The sequence below is a fragment of the Protopterus annectens genome, chromosome 17.part0, assembly GCF_019279795.1.
Source record: "Protopterus annectens isolate FY-2018-M chromosome 17.part0, PAN1.0, whole genome shotgun sequence".
Taxonomy (NCBI): domain Eukaryota; kingdom Metazoa; phylum Chordata; order Ceratodontiformes; family Protopteridae; genus Protopterus; species Protopterus annectens.
The window spans coordinates 806,495,436-806,516,198 of record NC_056751.1 but is presented as its reverse complement, the minus strand read 5'-3'; the positions used below and the strand labels follow the sequence as shown (position 1 = coordinate 806,516,198).

Sequence of the window (20,763 nt, the reverse complement as noted above, 5' to 3'; positions counted from 1 at the left end):
TAATTAATCTCCCTATATTTTCCTGACTGATCTAAAGAATTACTGTTCCCTTCTCACTTACTAGAGCAAGACAAGATGAAGTAGGTGAGGGGTACTTATTTGTCAGGTTCTAAAAACAGAGTGCTCCGAGACTTTAGTCTCATCTAGTATTAAAAAAAACATCAGGTTTAAGATGAAACCACCATATATTCAATGCTGATGTCCAATAATAATATATATAATGCAAACAACATGGGCAAGATACATAGTAGAATATAAACCTTGAGGAAAGTGCCTTATATAATATACAGTCCTTTTCCACAAATGAAATATTTAAATACAAGACTATAAAAAAAAACATAATTTCAGTGATAAATTACTAAATGGCATTGCATACATATGGCCATCTGACTTCTGGTTCCCATGCTGCCACCCTTTCCTAGCAACTGACCCAGAATCTGGCACATATGTGTCAATAATACACACATATGGAGCTTTGCTAAGATCTGTTGCAACTTCTGGAAGTTATAAAACAGTAAACACTTCCACTGTTCCTACAGGAGCTAATAAACCATCCTCTGGCACAGATATTTCATCTCTGGCTGTAGTCAGAACTGTAAGATACAATCTTTACGGCCTAAATTAAGTAATTTAATTAATTACTATTTAAGATTAACTTCTTCTCTTCCAGTATCCTATTTACAACAGTACAGTCTGATATAAATGTATATTTCTTTTCTGTCCAGCAGGAAACACTGTTGATACATTTTTTAACACAAGCAGCTTTACAAATACATTTTCAACACAAGCATCTGTACAAATCAGTTTGATATATAAATGACATATAATTCTTTACAAAATTCCAGCTAGCTGTACTGGCATATGTTACACATCCACTGTCCTACTTTTCCTGGCATAGCTGGCAGTACCTCACATCGCTACAGTGCCTTTCAAATTCAGAAAGATGGGAATCCAGATTCTCATATATGCTCATCATATTCACCATTTTGGTAGCACTGTAACAATGAGGACTTCCGACAGTGCACATAATGCTTTATAATAGTTTTCATATTTAAGATCAACTAATAATCACACAGCAGCAGACTGACATGCAAATCAAAGCATGATTGTTACTGTTCTCTACAGCCTGTTATAAGGGATAAAAAGACTTCAGAAGATTCTATTACATTTTGTGTTATTGCATGTCAGCAGGGTACATTTATCTAGTTAACTAACACGGTTATCCAAAGAAGATCTGAAACTGGCATTTGTTGCAGGGGTGCTGTGTTCTTGCTTAGTTGCCAGTATTTACTTTTCAGTGATTGTGCATCAGTTGTTCACGGGGAAGCATTAGATTATGTATTTTTGTATACAATTTGTGGACAACAATCATTACAGATTTTACTTTCTTGACAGGCATGCATGATATACTATACATTTTTGTGTGTTGGGGGGGGGCATCTATATTCTGGCTGTCTAGTTACTTCAAACAATATCCAAAGAGAGGTTCAGTATATCATGCTTTTACCTACAGGACACATTGTGCTGACTTTGTAGAGGTAAGAAGCTGGCTAATGTAACATTTAATTTTTAATTTATAGTGCTTGCATGTATGCATGTATCTGAAATGTGCTTTATACCAGAACAGAGTACACAACCCTCTCATTAAATGCTAATGACAGAATTTAACAATACCATATATTACATATCCAGACAACTGCATATTTCCAGTTGTTGTCACTTTAACCCACCATATCTTTATTTCCCACAATATTCATTTCCATCAATATGAATTCATTCTTTGTGCATCAATTGCTTGTGGTGATTTTTGTGTTTATCTATATATTACTTTTTACAGTTTCATTAATGAGTGTTAGTAAATATGTATTGTATACTCATATTCACATCACTTACTACACAACTTTAATGTTCATATTTTTCATTTCTCAAACTTGCATGCATGTACTGGCTGAATAAAGCACATGTAATCAATGTGAAGGTAAACTTTATTCTACATAAATGTCACAATATAACTTTGAGCTTTGCTGTATATTCCAAAAGTAGTGCACTTATCAACGTATGATTCAAATGAGACAGCACAATTTGTTTGGTTATGACTCAAATGGTTACTACTGCCTGCTTCTACTTAGAATTTTATAGTAAGTGTTCTAGATAAAAGAAGATATACATAGGAAATCCAATTAGCACTGTAGAAGGTAACACATCATTAAAATATATTTTTATTATTCCAACCATGTTGTGTAGAATTCTGCATACTGTTCCAAAGGATCTGAATTAACAGTCTTTTATCTTCTGAACACAGCCGATTGGGATTGACTTCCTTGCTCTGAACACTTACTCAATTGCAATACTTTGGTAACATGAACTGCATGGCGCTGGCCACCGGGTGCCTGTTTAACTTATTTTCAGCTACTTCAGCGGGTAGTGCAAAGACCGCATGGAAATAAGCATCTGCTTTCTGTAGTATACATCTCTTAGAAAGTACAATCCTCGATTTCCTATGCAAAACATACAACACTTAAGTACCATCAACAAAGTAACACCACTACCACCCCCAACACACATATTGCACAGTTGAGCTTATAGGAATTTAAATGATCTGCAATACTTTTTTAGAACTAGTCATACAAGCAAGATTCATAGGTAAATACTAGGCTATCAGTCTGCCGACTATTACAAGCCTAACCAACAACTAGAGTCAGACTCAAACCTTATACCTAGTAGCTGTGAGGTAAAGACCTTAACCATTATGTCAACTCCTTGCCCTCTGACTTGACTCTTCTAACATTACAGGGATCAGAAATCAAATAGTTTATTCAAAGGTCATTACTAATTTCTAAGAGGTTTTTCTTCTACTATTGTGACATGAAACAATGTCATGAAGCCCTGCTTCTCACGGTCTTGCACTGGTATAACACAATATCTTCAGGTCCAATTACCAACTTGCTCAAGTCAACACAAACATATCAGTGACTTGTGTCCTGAACAACATGGACAGCTGTGTCCCATGTGGTAAATGTCTACTAATAACAAAGAAAAAAAAGATAGTGCAACCAGATTCCAGTGTGGCAGTTTTCATTCCAAGAATCTTAGTCAGAGACAAATGAATATTTGTGGAAGGCTCCTGTTGAAATTTAAAGGACCACATTTACAGTCTTTGGAATTGTTAAACGAAATGTATGAAAAGTATATATATGTTAAGTCTGTTATTGCTGTGCCTCAGAGTATTTCCCTTATTCTTGGTTACTGTGAGCTCAGAGTTAAATAGCAGGGGTATGGGGCTGTGGAGAAGGCTGAAGTCCTCCTGTAAAAGCACTGCAAACATTACAGTTACTTCTGAGAGTCACTGTAATCCTTTAATATCTGCACTTTATTTTTAACTATTGCAGGACTTGTGTGTTCAACGAGTCATTTTATTTGTTTCCTATGGCACTGAATGTGGTGGCACATGACTAGCAAACTGCTACCACACTACACTAATCCCACATTACTCTCCTCCCCTCACAATCTCCCACTCATCTTGGTCAGGAGACAGCCAGGGAAAATAAAATGTCAAGGATTATAACAAGGGTTGTGCCACCCAGGTTTCAAAATAGGCAATGCGTCTCTATTGGTCAGGTACTGGTTGAAACAACGTGTGCAGGTCTGGTGACCTAAAGTTGACGTGGGTCTAGTGCAGAGACACTGAATAATGTATACCACGACAACAGCCCTATTTCATGCCACTGTTTCCACACTGACAACTTGTTTTAACTACCACATTGTACAACTTAAAGCCGCTACTTAAAATGCACTTACCTGTACAAGAGAAATATGGTTTTCTGGATCACAGCAGTGGCATACTCCATTGCTTCTCATCTGCAACATTCGACAATGATGATAAACATGGAACCTAGGCACATGGCTGGATCTCCCTTACGATTACTGTCTGATCTTCACTTATGGCCATTCCAGAATCTTTTGCAAAAGGTCAGGATTCCTTTCTACAATAATAAGACAGACTTTATTCCACTGTTCTCTTGTAAATTTATCAGTCCAATCGTAAAACAGTGAATGCAGGGAAATATTACTTTTACCTCTCAGTTATGAGACCATTTATACAAAATACATGCAAGTCCAGTCTCTAAAATGGCTGACTTTTCTAATTTCAGAAAATCAGCAAACCTCTTTCTTGGACATCAATGAATGCCATGAGGATAAGGGGCAAAGTGCTACACTTTGTGTACAGAACAATGTGCTGTGATGTGCTTCAGTGATCCATATATTGTGTTCTGATCTGATAGCAGTAACATGATTTAGGCCCCTTGGTGTTGTGTTTGTGTTACTGATACAAACTCCTACATGGCAATCTATGCCTATCCTATGACACTATGAATGTCCCGACCCTGCTTTATCTGCTGCATATCCACAACACCAGTGGTAATGAAAATGTAAGATCAAGGGACAAGTCTATATCACAACATAATCAAGACTTGTTGGTGTGATAGACATCTCTCCCAAAATTCAAGCACTTCCTCACTATCTTCAAATCTAGCTTAGACAAATGGATGGAAAAGCACATCTTTACCTTATTTGCAGTCCTCCATCCCTTATGGACAGGTGGAGCAACTAGATGGTTGCAATAGTGGGACTGCAATGGCTGGGCTTCAAATGGCTTAACAGCCCTATTTTCCCTTAGTAACCCAGGAATCTCTGAACCTAAATGTGGCATGGCAACAGAAGTGTACCCAGGGTGGGCTGAAGAGGGCAGCTGCCTCAGGTTCAAGGTGTAAGGCTGCATGGTCAGTAATGCAGTACCAGCATTAATTTTCATACCAGCATTCTGAATGCCGATATGGAAATTAATTCAATACTACTTTTCATTTGCTGTTGAAGCCCTTTTTTCAGCAATTCTGGTATGGTATAAATTGTAACAAGCTGCTTGCAACAAATGTATATAGCACCTACCTGAAAATTTCAGACTGTACGTCCATACCTTGACTAGTTGTATATGGAAAGAAGCAATTGTAACAGCCCATACACTAGGAGCAATGTTTTCACAAACATATATGTCAGTTGCCATTAGATTCAGCAAATGGCATAAATAGTGCACAATGAATCTATATCCACATCTACACACTCACTATATTTACTCCGTGGCATCATACCTCTCAACCTCTTACCACATGGATACTGGACAAAGACAAAAATAACGGGGATGAGACAAAGGCCCCAAATCAGGGACAAATTTTAAGCATTGATCATAAAAACTTAGAAAGATGCTAGAATAATAGTTTTTGCCATGTAATTCATTTACTGAAGGATACAACGTCTGAAATTCAAATATTTGTCATTATTTATTGATTTCAATCTTCAATGATTTACCAGAGAACCATAAATTTTATGTGGAACAGATAAAAAATGTGAAACAGAAATCTGGATATTCTGGAAAATTCTGGACATTTGAATTTGAGAGGTATGCTCAATGGACAAGTCAGTAATACGTTCTGACCTAATGTTTGCTTATGGAGAGGCCTATCGGGTGCTTAGTCTAATATAATAAACAACAGAACAGAATGGCCATTTGCAACCACCATCTGGGAAAGGAGAAATAAAATATCAGCTAAATAACCTGAATAATTAGTTTATATGAAAAAATGGCCATTATGTAGTGTTAAACATATTCACACTGAATAATTACTGTATGTGAAAAGATGCCGGTTAAGTACTGTAAAACATGTTCAGACTGGAATGTATTAAGATGTAGCTATGATCATGCCTGGCCATTATTATAATATGTTTTGCATTCTAATGTTTAAAAAAATGTTTCTAAGGACACTGAAGTCATAACCCTATCACTGCACATACTGCATTCACATTAAAAAGTAAATATTAGTCTACACACTATTAGAAGAACAAATGTTATGACTGAGAATACCGCATTAATGGGTCCTGACAATATCTCTGGATGCACCTTACATAGCATGAAGCACTGTTCAGCCACACCGCTAACAATACTGTTCAGTCCCAGCCTCCATACAGGTTTTGTACCAAGTGAATGGAGAATGGCTACAGTCATTCCGCTGCATAGGAGGACCTTCCACAAACCCCAGGCAATTACAGACCCCTAAGTCTGACTAGCCTTATATATAAAGCCATGGAAAGACTTATCATGGAATTAATCAGTCAGGACAGGGAACCTCCAAACATTGGACCCATCTAAGATCTAAGTTTGGATTCGTCAAGGCCACATCATGCATATTCAACCTGGTGGAATTTTTTGAAAAGGTCACCAAAGCAATGGATGAAGGCAAATCAATGCACACCACATGCTGCAACCTGAACAAAGCTTTTGACACAATTCCCCACTCTCAGGCATAGTAAAAATGCTAAATAAACTGGGACTAAATCCTTATGTCATGCACTGGATTGCCAACTGGCTCAGAGATAGGTCACAGATAATCGAATTAAGAAAAGTTACCTCTACAAAGACACCAGTTACCAGTGGAGTCCTCCAGGGTTCTATGCTGGGACCTCTCCTGTTTGGCATCTACTTTTCTGAAGTACAAGTCAATACCAAAGGGTTCTGGCTGACAGGCCTATGTTCAGTCACTGAACAACAAATACATTGAACCTCTGTTCATCGAATGTATAGCATTGCACGTTCAATTCAGAGAATGTAAAATCATTGAATATTTTCCCCAGAGAATGGAGTTTGTTGGCCAGCTTTAGGAAATTTGCCCTTTTCCCCACTGTAGTGCAATCTCAGAGTTGGTATATATAAGTGAGGGAGTGTGGAGGGCACAGCCCCCCACTTGGGTGGGTTCCATATACTGCGGTGTGTGTTTTGGTATGTATGTTGGTTCACTGTCTCTTTTCCATGGGTAAACCATTCAATGATTGAACATTTGCTGAATTGAACTTTTGATGCTTTACGTTTGATGAACAGAGGTTCAATGCATTTGTTATTCGAGGATTGAACATAGAGCCCTGGCTGACTAAGTTTGCAGATGACTGCAAACTTGGAGCAGTCAATGAATCCCCAAATGTCTTAAACATCCTGCAGGAAGGAGGTTTGTCCCATATAAATAAGTGGTACAAAATCATTGACTGAAACTAAATGCCAAAAAAATGTATTGTATCCTTTGGGAACTACCAGAGAAATACCACATTGACAAAATGCCCCTAAACTTGATCCAGTGGTTTGGGATTTGTGAACTTATGTGGACAGTGACCTAATTTTTGACCAGCATGTGTCTATTGCTGTGAAAAAGCCCTTCTATATTTCAAGCATATTTATTTATTTATCATTTATTTACTGGAAAAGTCCAACTGGGAACAGAGCCCATTTTCAGAGGTGGCCCAGGGAGAAAAGCTCCAGTAGCAATTTGCAAATAACAAAGATGCAAAAATACAAACATACAAAATACAAAGTACAAGAAATGCAAAAAAAAAATTAAAAATTACATAGCTTAACACTGAGTAGTATTCTTAGAATAGGACATAAAGTATAATCATAAATTCACATAGGTTAAAAGGACAGGATTTTCTTACATAACAGGGGATCAAAGCTATCTTACATAGTAAAATACAGGCATAAGGTTTTAAGTGTTATAATATTTCACACTGTTGAGCAGAGATATAAACATATCACAGAACAATCCAAAACTGCAGAATAAAAACTGATGTAGGTGGATAAGAATAAAGAGTATTTACAAGGTGAGGTGGAGGAATAAGTGGTAGTTTAGTTAGTAAAAGTAGAGCGGGGATGGATAGAGAAGGAAAGGTGGATAAATAAGTAAGATGAGGGGGAAAGAGTGGGTGATGTGAATATTTGGGGGCAAATATAGGAAGGGTAGTTTTAGGCTAATTATTTATGAGGTGTGATGGGGTGTGGAGATAAGAGGGGAGGTAACTAGAGAATAAGTAATTCAGTTACATATGCTGGACATAAAGTGGATGGACTGTAGATTGGGAAATAAAAGGTGAGAAGAATAGGATTTAGCCAGGGGTGGTGCATGAGCAAAGCCAGTTGTTACTCAGGTAGTTCTTAAGTATTTTTTTTTAAGTGAGTTAGGTTAGCAATAGTTAAGATAGGCTGTGGGATAGTGTTCCAAATTCTGGAAATATAGTTGGAGTAGAAAGAGTCACCAGCACAATTGTTGGATTTGGAGATCTGTAGAGGAGAGTTATTTGAGGAGAGGAGAACTCAAATGTTAGTGTGGGGATGGAGCAGTTGTTGGAGATTAGGAGATTTATCTTGTTGGTAAATCAGTCTATGGGCAGTAATTAGCTGGGTGAAGGTTAAACTAGTGAGGTAATTCTAACCAGTTGAGTTGTAAGGCAGAGCAGTGGTGGGTTCAATGAGGGGAGCTTGTCACAAACTCACCTATTTTATTGTAGCAAGCCTCAAGTTTCAATATGTTTTCTTTACATTGGTGAACATAGGGGAGGCATATAGTAAGTAAGAAAGTAGATGGGTTTTAGCAATTGCCTGTATTGCAGTACTAGTGAGGAAATGTTTAATTCTGTAAAGTGAACTCAGTTTTATACATGTTTTTTTGATGGCCTGCGATAGGTTGTTTGTTGAATTTCATATTGTTGTCAATTATTGCACCTAACAATCTAGTCTGGGAAACTGTTGCTATAATAGTATTGTCGGAGGAATAAATATGAAGTGAAGATCAGGAGTCTAGGGATTTACCGGGACAAAAGACCATAAGCTTAGTTTTATTTTGATTAAGAATCAGTTATGAGTCTGATAGCCAACATTCCACAGCTGAGAAGGACTGTTGTATCATTATTTCGAGTTGTTGTAGGGTTGGTGTAGCACAGGTAAGCATGGAGTCATCTGCATACTGAAAGTGGAGGCAAGGTGGGTAGCAGTATGAAGGTTGTTGTAAAAATACTAAATAGAAGAGGACCTAGGACTGAACATGGTAACAAGTAAAAGAGATGAGAGGTCTTGCTGCCATTTGACAACTTGGTGGTCGTCAGTTAGATAGTTATGTCTAGTCTAGTAGCAAATTGTATAACCAGGGTAAAGCCATGCAGGTTAATGAAATTAGTGGTATTATTGGAGAAGCAGGTGAATCAGTTGACATTAAAGTCACCCATTATTATGGTTTCTTGTGGGAATGTTAAGGATATGTAGTGGAGTATTTCTTCAGATATAACAGGGTTATTGCCAGGAAGAATATAAGTACCTACAATGGTGAGGTATTTATTGGGGTTTATTTTGAGTTTAGTAAATACTATTTAAGTGTTATTGAATGCTGGGGTGTTTGTTTTTTGTTTTGCTTTCTAGTTTGAGATTTGTTTTATAAATTATGGCTACATCCCCTCCATGTTTGTGTATTCTGTCCAGTTTATGTATATTATAACCTAGAGGCAGAATTACACTGTTATTTATTTCAGGTTTCAGCCAGGTTTCTGTTAGGACAGCTATGCTGGGGGAGTATTGTAATAGACTGGCATGGAGTTCATGTATCTTATTGAGGGCACTCCTTAGGTTCATGTTAATTAGTAGTAGGTCAGATCCTTTAGGAGGGATGTTTATTGCTCTTTGGATCTGGAAAGTAGGGGACTTGGTGGATTGTTATATATCAGTTTTAGGGCCAGGGTTTGGGTGAATATCAGAGTTTTATATGTATTATAAGGTTTACGAGTAGAGTGGAGAGTTGTGGTAAGAATTTATTAAACTTGAGGAAAGTGTGGGATTTAGAAAAAAGGTGAGTATATCTGTGCTGAAAGTATCCAAAGTGAGTAGTGTTATAGAGGTTGGGAGCTATCTCAAAGTTTGGGGGCAATATGTGGGCAAGATGAGGAAGTATAGTGGTAGGAGAAGAGAAGGTGTTGGATATCTCATTGTGGTATGAAGTTAGGTAGCGAGTTAGAATTAGAGGTGTGAGGAAGACAGTGTGTAAGGATAAAATGTATAGGTGTTGATATAGTGGGAAGACATCATAGGTAAAAGGTAGGAGTGAGTTAAGATGGGATTTAGTTATAGAAAAGACATCTAGAAGGTTAGGTGAGAAGTAGAAGCTTTATTGGGTAAAGAATTGATGATGGAGAAAGTTGTTTGATGAGTAGTTGAGGGGATATAAAATCAATTATGTATAGGTGTTTGTTAATAGGAGGGATGTTATATTTGGTTAGTTTGAGATATGCATGTATGGTTAGTTTGAGATAAGTTTAGATGCACTGGGGTGGGTGGGAATTGGGGGTAGGGTATTGGGAGTGTAGTGAGCCTGAGCAGAGCAAGGGTGAACAGAGTGAGCTAAAACCTGGCCCCCAAAGCACTGCAGAAACTATCAGTGAGTGTCAGTCACCACAGGTCAGTGCCAAAGCACCAGAATTTCAACCACAATATTGGTCTAACTAACTAAGGTGTAATCAGTGGTGTTTTGCTTTTTAAATAATTAAGTAATATCATGTCAGTCTGCAACTAAGTGAAACAGCAGAATGCAATTAGCTAAGGCACTGTTTGGGGCTAACAGACTGTTTAAAAAAATTCCCTGTTAGGTACAAGTATTCTAGGAGAAGGAGACTATTAATAAACAGGCTATAAACAGGCTCAAAGAGACAAGGAGTATACCAATGTTTAGTGGAGGATGGTGTTTGGGACCCTAGCAATACTGATCCAACTAGTATGCATGCCACTCTACAGAATAGATCCAGAAAAAATGAAGTTAACTTAGCAGCAGAGTCCCATGAGCAAGTATGTACTTAGCAGTATAGAGTGCTCTTTCCAGAGGTAGGATCATAGTGTTGTAGAAGGATAATGCATAGCTTGTATGCTTTAGAGTGCTGGTGATTGGGATGGTACATGGATAGCAGTGGAAAAACACAAAAGAGAGTGTTGAGCACATAGCACAAGGGACTCGTTGGGACAGTAGTTTTTCAAAAACTGTATTTTAATAATAGAGGGATTGTGTCTAGATCTAAGGATGTCATTCTTCCCCTTTACTCAGCCCTCGTTAAGCCAGTCATTGAATATAATGGTCTCTTTGGCATGTATCTATCCAAATACATGCAACAACTGGAACTCCCATGGATATACCTTACTAAAGGGATACAAGGTCTAAACAACATGTCCTACATGGACCAACTCAAAGTCTTGTCACTATACTCGGTATCCCACAGACTGCTAACAGATGACGTGCGTCTGGCATATAAGTCATCCTCTGATCCATTACTGATGGATTTACTGCACATCAGCAAATCAAATGGCATCAGAAATACTCAATCTAGGAATGTAAGCATATTGTGCAACATCAACAGAATGATTTAGAGGGACAGGTATATTTTGCACAGGATACTGCTGCTATCAAACAGACTCCCCATCCACATAAAACAAAGTTCATTACTGTCCATTTTCAAAAACAAATGGGAAATAGAACATTTACCCCAGGACTGCACCATGTACTACTACTGGTCAAATGCAGCTCTTAAATGCTTTATTTCTATGCATGGGTCCCCTTGAATAACCCATGGTATAATCCCAGTTATTTTCAGTAGGGGTAATATATAATTATCGACCATGGGATGGGTAAGGCCAATCAATAATCAAATGAATAGGTTATTTTAAGCACAAAACGGTAAATTGGCTAGGCTTAAAATGGCCCTGCAAGAGCAGCTAGCCTAGTACTTACCTATGAACCTATGAGAAAATGTTCAGCACATAAAATAACATTACTACTTTCATGTTGTGCTGCAGATGAAGCATGCTGCTACCACACAGTGAAGGGACGGAGGTATATATACTCACTGGGTACAACTGAGGGTATGAGGAAATGGACTGGGCATATTGGCATTCTGACATCATGCCTGTGGAATATTCTGTTGCTGTCATTTTTGTGTCACAACCAGCTTAAGTAAAATGAGTAATAACCTCTGTATATAGCACATTTAGAATGGGCGGGGCTAGTATAGTTCCAGAAGACTAGAAGATAACAAGAACAGAACACATTTTCATAGGCGTTGGTTTATTTAGCAAGGCTTATTACACACAGCTGGAGAATATTGTAAGCAAATTTAAAGTATTTAAACTTTAAGGTCCCCTTAAATCCATACACCCACAACCCTTTTGTCCCATTTTTGCTCATGGGGTGGGGTGTCACTTCAACAGTGACAATCATCTAGAGGCAAGATTTACACTGCCGGGTGGCTAGCCCTGCCATAGTCATTCTTCCACACCACACACTCATATGCACACTCACACCTTTGACCAGTTTAGAGTGTCCAGTCTACCTACTGCATATTTTTGGAATGTGAGAGGAAACCAGAGCACCAGGAGGAAACCCATGCAAACACGAGGAGGACATGCAGACTCAGCACAGAAGTCACCCCAGCCAAGAATTGAATCAGGGATCCTCTTGCTGTCAGGCAACAACACTATCCGCTGCATGAATAATAAGCAGACATATAATGCTGCATTTGGAAACAGAGTTCATATAAAATTGTTAATAATAAAGGCGTTTTATATTTTAATGTCAATGTATCTTCATTGTACTATTACAGAACCAGTTAGATTACTGTTTTGCATAAATGTTGCTAAGCATTAAAAGTAAAGCTTACACATTACAAATTACTCCTCCCAAGTATAACTGAGTACGTCCTACTTCTTTTATCTGCTTTACTCCCTGCTTAAATTCTGTTATATTCTACTCTGTTTAAGGTGGCAGCTGTATCCAAGACTTCCAGAAATAATTCTTACTTATTTTCTGCACTACCTAATTAGATCACACCCTTCTTCTTTTCTTATCTACATTTTCCCTCACCATACCTCTTTTTTTTTCTTTAAACATCATCTACAATTTCTTTAGTTCCTTTCCACCTTATCTATTCTGTTTTAATCTCTCTTCACTCCCCAGTCCATAATCTTCTCCCAGTGCCCTGCAAACATTTCTTCACACAAAGTATTACTTCCCTTCTAATCTTAACTCTAGGTTAACTACATATACCTTCTTGTATAATCACTGCAGCTGCATTTTGTTAATAATTTACATTATGGTGAGATTACATTGTTATAAGTTATAAATAACAGTTTTGTACATTTACTTACTGGTACAGATTTTAAAGTGTAATGGAAACCATGGCATACATGATTCTATTGTTTTCTATTGCTTCACTGTCTAACTAGGGTAATGTTTTATGCAGTATATAAAATTAATTGCACAACAAGGTGACTTTTTCCTCAATGGCTGCTAAGTAAACTCAGCCTGCACAAGTAAAAAGCATGGCTAGTATTGAGTTAAGCAGACACAGCAATGCTAAATAATCTTACAACAGTGACTTCCAGCGGGAGGACCACATGAAATGCTGTTTCAACATCATGGTGGTGCACACAGCCACCCCAAGGTGTGGGGAGACACAAATAATGTATGCAGTTTGCAGCTTGTGTGAAAAGCAACGATATTATAAACTACATCACGCTTTTATTTAGCAACAGACAGTGAGCAGTGAGCCATGCCCAAGTAGAAAGAGTGAAAGACTGTGTCATACCTGTACATTTTCATTGTGACAGTCTTCTTCATGTGTTTGTATTAAGCAAGTCCTGATATTACTTTTTAACAGATTTCATGAAGTTGAGAATGATGAACTCGTACCCTTGAACTTCCTTAATCCAGTGTTGAAGATGATGTAATCCTGGTTTTGCAAAATTAGTCACTCGGAACTGGACTGTGTTCCTGAGGTGTTACTGCATTTTGTTCTGTTATCCTAGGAATATTGGCTAGAGACTACAATTCATTAGCAAAATGGAGAAATTTAAATCTTGTAAATGAAAGCATTTTATAATTCTTTACCCTCAGTTGTCTTAGCTGGCATCTAACAACAAGCTGGAAGTAATTAAAATAATATTATTTAATGCATGACTGGACTGGATCTCTCAAATGGTTACATACACCAAGGGTCCGTTAGCAGTCACTGATAAATTAGTAACTGAAAATTAACTTTTTTACTAAACTCTGGGATATCTTTTATTCATGCTAGACGTTTCTTATTGTAAATCAAACAGCATTCTTTATTGTCACAAATGCAAACTGTATTATCATGTGCCACCGCAGTACTTTCATTTTGTTGAGGACATGCCAAGTATAAGGCACATTACTCATACTCTGACTTGATAGTCACATATAAAATTGTCATTCTGCCCCTAATAACTTATTCTGTGCCACATGGTTCAACATTCAGTCATTTTGTCCCTAAGACATCACACAGTCTGTGTTCTGTAAGTGCAATGGTTTGCCTACTTGTCTTACTTCAAGGTTGCATTTTAAATGACGTAGATCTAAGCAGCTCTCTCTTCTTTTACAAGAATGCTGCACAATGCACAAATTGCTGAAACTTAATAACTTAGACACTAACAACTGGTGATCTCTAGGCTACTTTTCCAGTGATAGTTTTGTACAGTTTAATAACAAATAACATTTAATCAAAAAATGTAAATTCTCAGTGCATGAGTTACATTTTAGAGCATTTTCCCATCCTTTTAAGCCACCAGTAGCCTGAACAAACTATATGAGTAGGAAAGAATTTCAGTCTTTTTTTTCTTTCAAGGAAGACATAACATTTGCAGGATTAATGTTCAAAGCTGACAAAACAGTAACTCACAATAAACTAACAACATAATTGTTGTTGAGAATACAAAAATCTTATCTGGGAATATTGCCTACCTCCCTACCCCTCTCCCCAAAAAGAAGACAGTTGATGCCTGTGCAGAGGTTTAAATGACCACATTCGTGTATTTCAAGTTACTGCTGATATACATGTACACAGCATGCCTCCTCGCTCCTCAACCCTATGCTATGTCATCACCTGTATACTTAAATGATGTATGATTGTGAGGAAATAGGAAAAAATAATGATTGCAACAATGTATTCCACTTTGTTGCTCCTAGACAATGCACCACCCATACATAAATTGTAGTAACCTTCTTTGCGTACCTCTGAGGCCTGTGAGAAAAGTAAAATAAACAATGACCACACTGTCCCCTTCCCCAACACAAGCTATAAAGTCCTCTGTGTACAGCTCTAAGATTTGATTATGATGAAAATTAAAACAGTAATGACCACACCATCCCCAGTTCAACACACAACTTACTGCAACCTTCTGTACACACCTCTGAGCAAGGCTGTTTTAGAATGGGTGGGACCGAGGGCAGAGGACAACACAAAGCCCACAGCAAAATCCATTTATACAGTTTGGGGTGTGGAAACCACAGACTCATAGAAGCTCTAAGTTTCCGAATGTCCTCTGATATATTTTATTCCTTGCTTTTGAAATATAATTACTTGTTAACTGTATTTTTTACTGCTACCCAAAAGAGTTATTTATATGCCCGGTATTATTTATTTATTTATTTTTATTTTACATTTGTTGACCGGGAGAGTCCAACTGCATGCATGTCCATTTTCAGCGGAGGCCCAGGGAGAAAAGCTCCAAGGTAAACAGATACATTAAAAACATATTACAAATATAATTTTGACAAAGAGTACATAAGCAAACAAGAATAAACATGTTACATAGGTTAGAGTAAATCCTTGGTGAAAGTCAGAGGTGAATTAAACAGTAGCTGATTAATAGAGTTTACACATTCTGGAAGGGATTTAGCCAGGTTTGATACAATGACATAGCCAGTTTAGTGCCAGATATTGTTTGAGCCATTTTAGTGCCAGATGTTGTTTGAGTCTAGTTTTAAAATGGCCTAGGGCTAGGGAGGAGAGTAAAGTAATGTCAGCTGGAAGTGAGTTCCAGGATCTGCCTACAGAGTTTGCAAAGAATGAGTTACCAGCTGCATTGTTAATTTTGCTTGTCTGAATTAGTAATCTGTTAGAGGATATAAGCAGTTGCGGATTGTAATAGGGCGTGATAAGATTTTTAAGTGCAGGAGTGTTATCCGTATTATAAAGGATTTTATAAGCCATGATCAGTTGGTTATACTGAACTGGACTGGGTAGTTACAGCCACCCAAGCTGGTTAAGACTGCTGTAATGATGTGTCCTAAAAGGCAGCCCAGTGGCAAACCTGGCTATGTGGTTATAACAGGATGAAAGTTTAAGTACATTCTTGTTTAGATTAGACAGTAGAGGGGATGCATACAGAAGTGTTGAAAGAAGTTGTGAGCGAGCTATGGCAAGTTTGGCTGCAGGGGTTAGGAAGGCTTTTATTCTGTAAAGTGAACCTAGTTTTTTTATTGGTTTTGATCATTTGGTTTACATGTAGGTCGAATTTTAGTTTTATCTATAATGACACCTAATAGTTTAGTAGAGGAGTAAGGGGAGATTATTGTGCCATCGTTTGCATTTATGGTAAAGGTAAAAGCAGGAGACCTTTGTGTTGGTGAGAATAACAGCATTTTAGTTTTTTTTGGGATTTAATATCAAATGACGTTCAGAAAACCAGTTTTCTATAGTGTTAAAGGTGGACTGGGTAGCAGACCATAAGTCTGTTGGAGATGTGGCGGAACAAATCTGGGTGGAGTCATCAGCATACTGGATACAGCTGACTTTTGGGATGACAGTGTACAGGTCGTTAATGAAGATGGAAAACAGCAAGGGCCCTAGTATAGAGCCTTGTGGTACTCCAAGGGTGTTGGGTAGTAGGTTAAAGAGTTTGTTCTGCCAAAGAACAGCCTGCTGTCTCCCATTCAGGTAGGATTTAAACCATTGAAGGGCCTTAGTATCTAGACAGAATGTTTGCAGGGTGTGTATTAGAAGTTGGTGGTTGACCATGTTGAATGCCTTGGAAAGATCCAAGAAGAGGGCGGAGGATATGTGATTGTTGTTACAATTATGGTTTATAGTGTTGGTAAAAGCTAGTAGGGCTGAAGTAGTGCTATGGTGTGGATGGAAGCCATGTTGAGTATCTGCCATGAGGTGATTCTGGATTAGGTGGTGCATGAGTTGTCTGTGAATACATTTTTCCATAATCTTTGCAAGTGGAGAGAGTATGGCTATTGGTCTATAACCGGATAAATCAGTAGAGCTGCCTTCTTTATGAAGTGGGATTACATAGGATATTTTCCAGATGGAGGGAATTCTAGCTTCTGATATGGTTCGATTATTTAGTATTGATACTGGGTAGGCAATAGCATCAGTTGATTTTTGAAGGTACTCAGCGGGGAGTTGATCAGCAGAGAGTGTGGTGGGTTTTAATTTTTTGATCAAGGTCCGGATAAGTGATGTGGCCACTGATTGGAAGCTGAACAAGAATAGGTTTCTAGGGGTGGTACTTTCAGGACCAGGGGAGCTAGGAGGTAATTGGCTTGCTAGGGCTTGAATTGTCTCAGTGAAGAATCGGTTGAAATTATCTGAAACATCCTCGGGGGGTTTATCAATAGTAACAGCAGGAATGGGAGTAGAAGTTTGTCCAGGATGTAAGAGATTATTCAAACCTGCCCAAAACTTCTGAGGGTTGTTTTGATTTACTGTTTGTAAGCTGAGGTAATATTGCTTTTTTGTCTTGTAAACTGGATTTTTTAGTTTCGTTCCTTGATTGTCTGTATTTAATTTGATCTTGGGGTCTTTAGTAGAATGCCATAAAGCCCATAATTTGTTTCTACAGGTAATTTTGAGTCTAGACTCTTTAGAAACCCATGTTGCAGTTTTTGCTTTTGTTCTCTTTAAACGAGCAGGTGTATGTAGATCTAGGATCTCAAGAAATTTGTTATTAAAGTATGCAACTGCCTCCTGTAAAGGGAGGTGTTTTAGAATAGACCAGTTACATGAGTTAAGTTCTTGTTGGAATTTGGCATGGTCAAAGTCTTTGTTGTTTCTAACTTTTCTGAGTAAGGGTTGTTGGGGATTAATGGCTTTGTGCTTAACTATATAAGTGAAAAGGTGATCGCTTAGGTTGTCGGGGAGGGTATCAACAGTGTACAGTTGGGGGGGTGACTATTTATGAGGACCCAATCAAGTATGCTTTCTTCTTGGTTAGGTTTTCCTAACCTGGTAGGGGTGGATATGATTTGAGTAAATGTAAGCAGGTTAATATGGGTTGATGGGGATTCTGAGGAATAGGTGCCCCAGTCTATGTTAAAATCCCCAAGTAGTAGGGTTTCTTGGGGGTAATGACATGATAGCCAGTGCAGTGTGTCTTCAAGTGTAGTTATATTGTTACCTGGGGGAATATACATGTAGATGATATTAATGCATTTACTTTTGTTTAGATGCAATCTAGTTGCAAGAATTTCGGAGTTATTAATCTGAGGTGGTTGGATTACCTCTATGGTCACATTTAACTCAGATTTGTAGAGTATAGCTACCCCACCCCCCTTACTGGAAACACGATCCAGCCTGTGTATGTTATACCCACGTGGGCATTCTCTCCAGTAAAATTAAAATCACACACACACACACACACACACACACACACACACACACACACACACACACACACACACACACACACACACACACACTTGCACATACATACACTGCTCATTCATTATTGTGTGCACACAGATAAATTCACACACACACACACACACACACACACACACACACACACACACACACACACACACACACACACACACGCGCGCGCACACACGCACACACACACACACACACACACACACACACACACACACACTCACAGGGTATGTGAACTTTACATAGAAAAAAAGCATAGCCAAGAACTCAGCCAGAGCAAAGCAGTGTGAAAAGACAATGTTACTCACTCTGCCACAGTGGCAATAAACAGTTGCTTTCTCAAGCATCCTCTTCCTGCCAAACCACCAAAGGCAACCAGAATCATGTGTAAGATCTATGTTTGTGATGGTAAGAGAAAGAAAATATGGCCACTTTGTTACTATTAAATGCACTGCGATCATGCTCCCCCCCCCCACAAACATAATGGCAGTGGTGATGATGTTTGTAGTAGAGAGTGAAATTAATTATTACCAGTTTCTTACTCTTATATTGCAACACACACACACACACACACACACACACACACACACACACACACACACACACACACACACACACACACACACACACACACACACACACACACACACACACACAACCATAAACTATAGCAATACTAGTTTTACACTGAAATAGCAATATATTGCGCAACACTTGTCCTGCCAGACTAGATTACTAGTGACAGTTGTTGAGAAGTCATCAAACAACAGCAGGGGTAAGTCACTGTATCTCATTGAGGAGTAATGCATACCTGTCATTGTCCTTAATTTCACAGAAAGTGACTAATTTTGCCTCATAATTTTGCTCTGTTGCTGGTAAATCATTCATGATTATACATAGTCCACAAATCCAGACAGTGTTTCATCCTTTTTATTCTCCAAAAATGCATCATGAATATTGAATGCCTTCTGGAAAAGAGGTGTCCCTCTTTCTTTTACCAGAAACTACTTTACAAGAAGGATCAATAGCCTGAATTAAACCCTAAGTCAGATACAGTAAACTACTCCTATCCAAAGAAAGTTGAGGAGGAGAAGATATGTGCTTGGTTTTCTGTTTTCTTTTGAAAGGAGAAACGGGGCCATCCATGTTACTAATGGCACCATAAGCTTCGTCAGGGAAGGGTACAGCATTTTGATAAAACAGGGAAACCTTGCTTGATTCCTTCTCCCTGTACAGACAAGAATGGCTCTTCTTTCCCAATGAAAGGACCCCAACAGCCGCAGAGGATGCGGCTTGCCCTTGGTCCATAGTAGCTATAGATGGTACACCAGAGGAATTAAGGATAAAAAATGTGTGGTCTGAGATACAACAAATGGCCACAGCAGAGTCATCCACCTAAAATCTGAGGCAAATTGCTAGCCTGATGTGATGGCAAAGGCTGTATGCTTAATTTTTTCTTTTTGTGGCTGGAAGAAGGACAGACCATGGGATTGGTAGTCTGTTCCATGGTCAAGCTGAAAATGGTGCCGCTTTCCAGGGGAAGATAAGTAGCAAATGACAGTAAAAACTACCTGTTAACCAAAGTTACTTTTGTGACAGAAAAACACAGTGAAAGCGCTTTAGAACACTATGCCAGTCCTATAAAAGTAAAATAGCCACCATTTCCCCAGAGAAAAAAATGTTTTCATTTACTTTATACCATTTTTAAACTGATAGAAAAATGACTGCTCCATTTAGAAGCACATTACAGTCTCGTGACAGTCCATTAAAACACAACACTCCTAGCTTTAAAATTAATTTCCTAAAGAGGAAAGTGATAAAACCTTAATACAAATGAATAAATGGAATTTTTTCCCCAAAGGGAACTTATCTGCCCAGCAAAGGAACAGCACAAGACAGCTATCAATCATTGAAAGCCTCAGAGGAGACTTGTGTTTTAGTCAGCTCAGCTCAAGCTGCCTGACTTATTGGGAGCATATAAGGTGCCCTGAAGCTTTGGAAGCTGGCCAGCTGTTAAATCCTTAGCAGGATATAACCCATATAGCTAAGGTTACTGCAGCATTGATCAATACCACAAACATAGCCCCAATGTCTTTTCATATACTTTTTTGTCCCTGCCCTTGCAAATCATGGATCTTTACAGTTAGTCAATAATGCCCAATATTACAGTTTCATTCATGTTAGTGATCATAAAGTAAATTGTGATGCTAGACTTGTTTTAACTTTTCTAGTGAGTCCACGTAAGACTTCAAAAATTCTCCCTCGTGTCATCTAGTATTCCTTCAAGCCTTGTTCTGATGCCTCCCCCACATGGACACATCACCATCTCTCTCAGCTGACTGTCCCTGATTTTAGAGGACACTCCTACTGTTTCTTCTTTTAGGTGCCCTGTTCCTCATAACTCAT

General features: G+C 38.3%; 1 protein-coding gene across 2 annotated transcripts in view; it reads right to left on the bottom strand.

Annotated features, from left to right (window-relative positions):
• Window positions 1–1,967: 1,967 nt before the first annotated feature.
• LOC122791333 (nucleolar protein dao-5-like) overlaps window positions 1,968–20,763 on the bottom strand; it is a 107,220-nt gene continuing 88,424 nt past the window's right edge. Inside the window, exons 3-5 of one of the 2 annotated variants that reach the window (XM_044059046.1) lie at window positions 13,486–13,721; window positions 3,799–3,983; window positions 1,968–2,498 (exon numbers count right to left, since the gene is read on the bottom strand). The gene's annotated coding sequence lies outside the window, so the exon portion shown is untranslated. The remainder of the gene's footprint in view (window positions 2,499–3,798; window positions 3,984–13,485; window positions 13,722–20,763) is intronic. The other variant, XM_044059047.1, reaches the window with a different exon arrangement.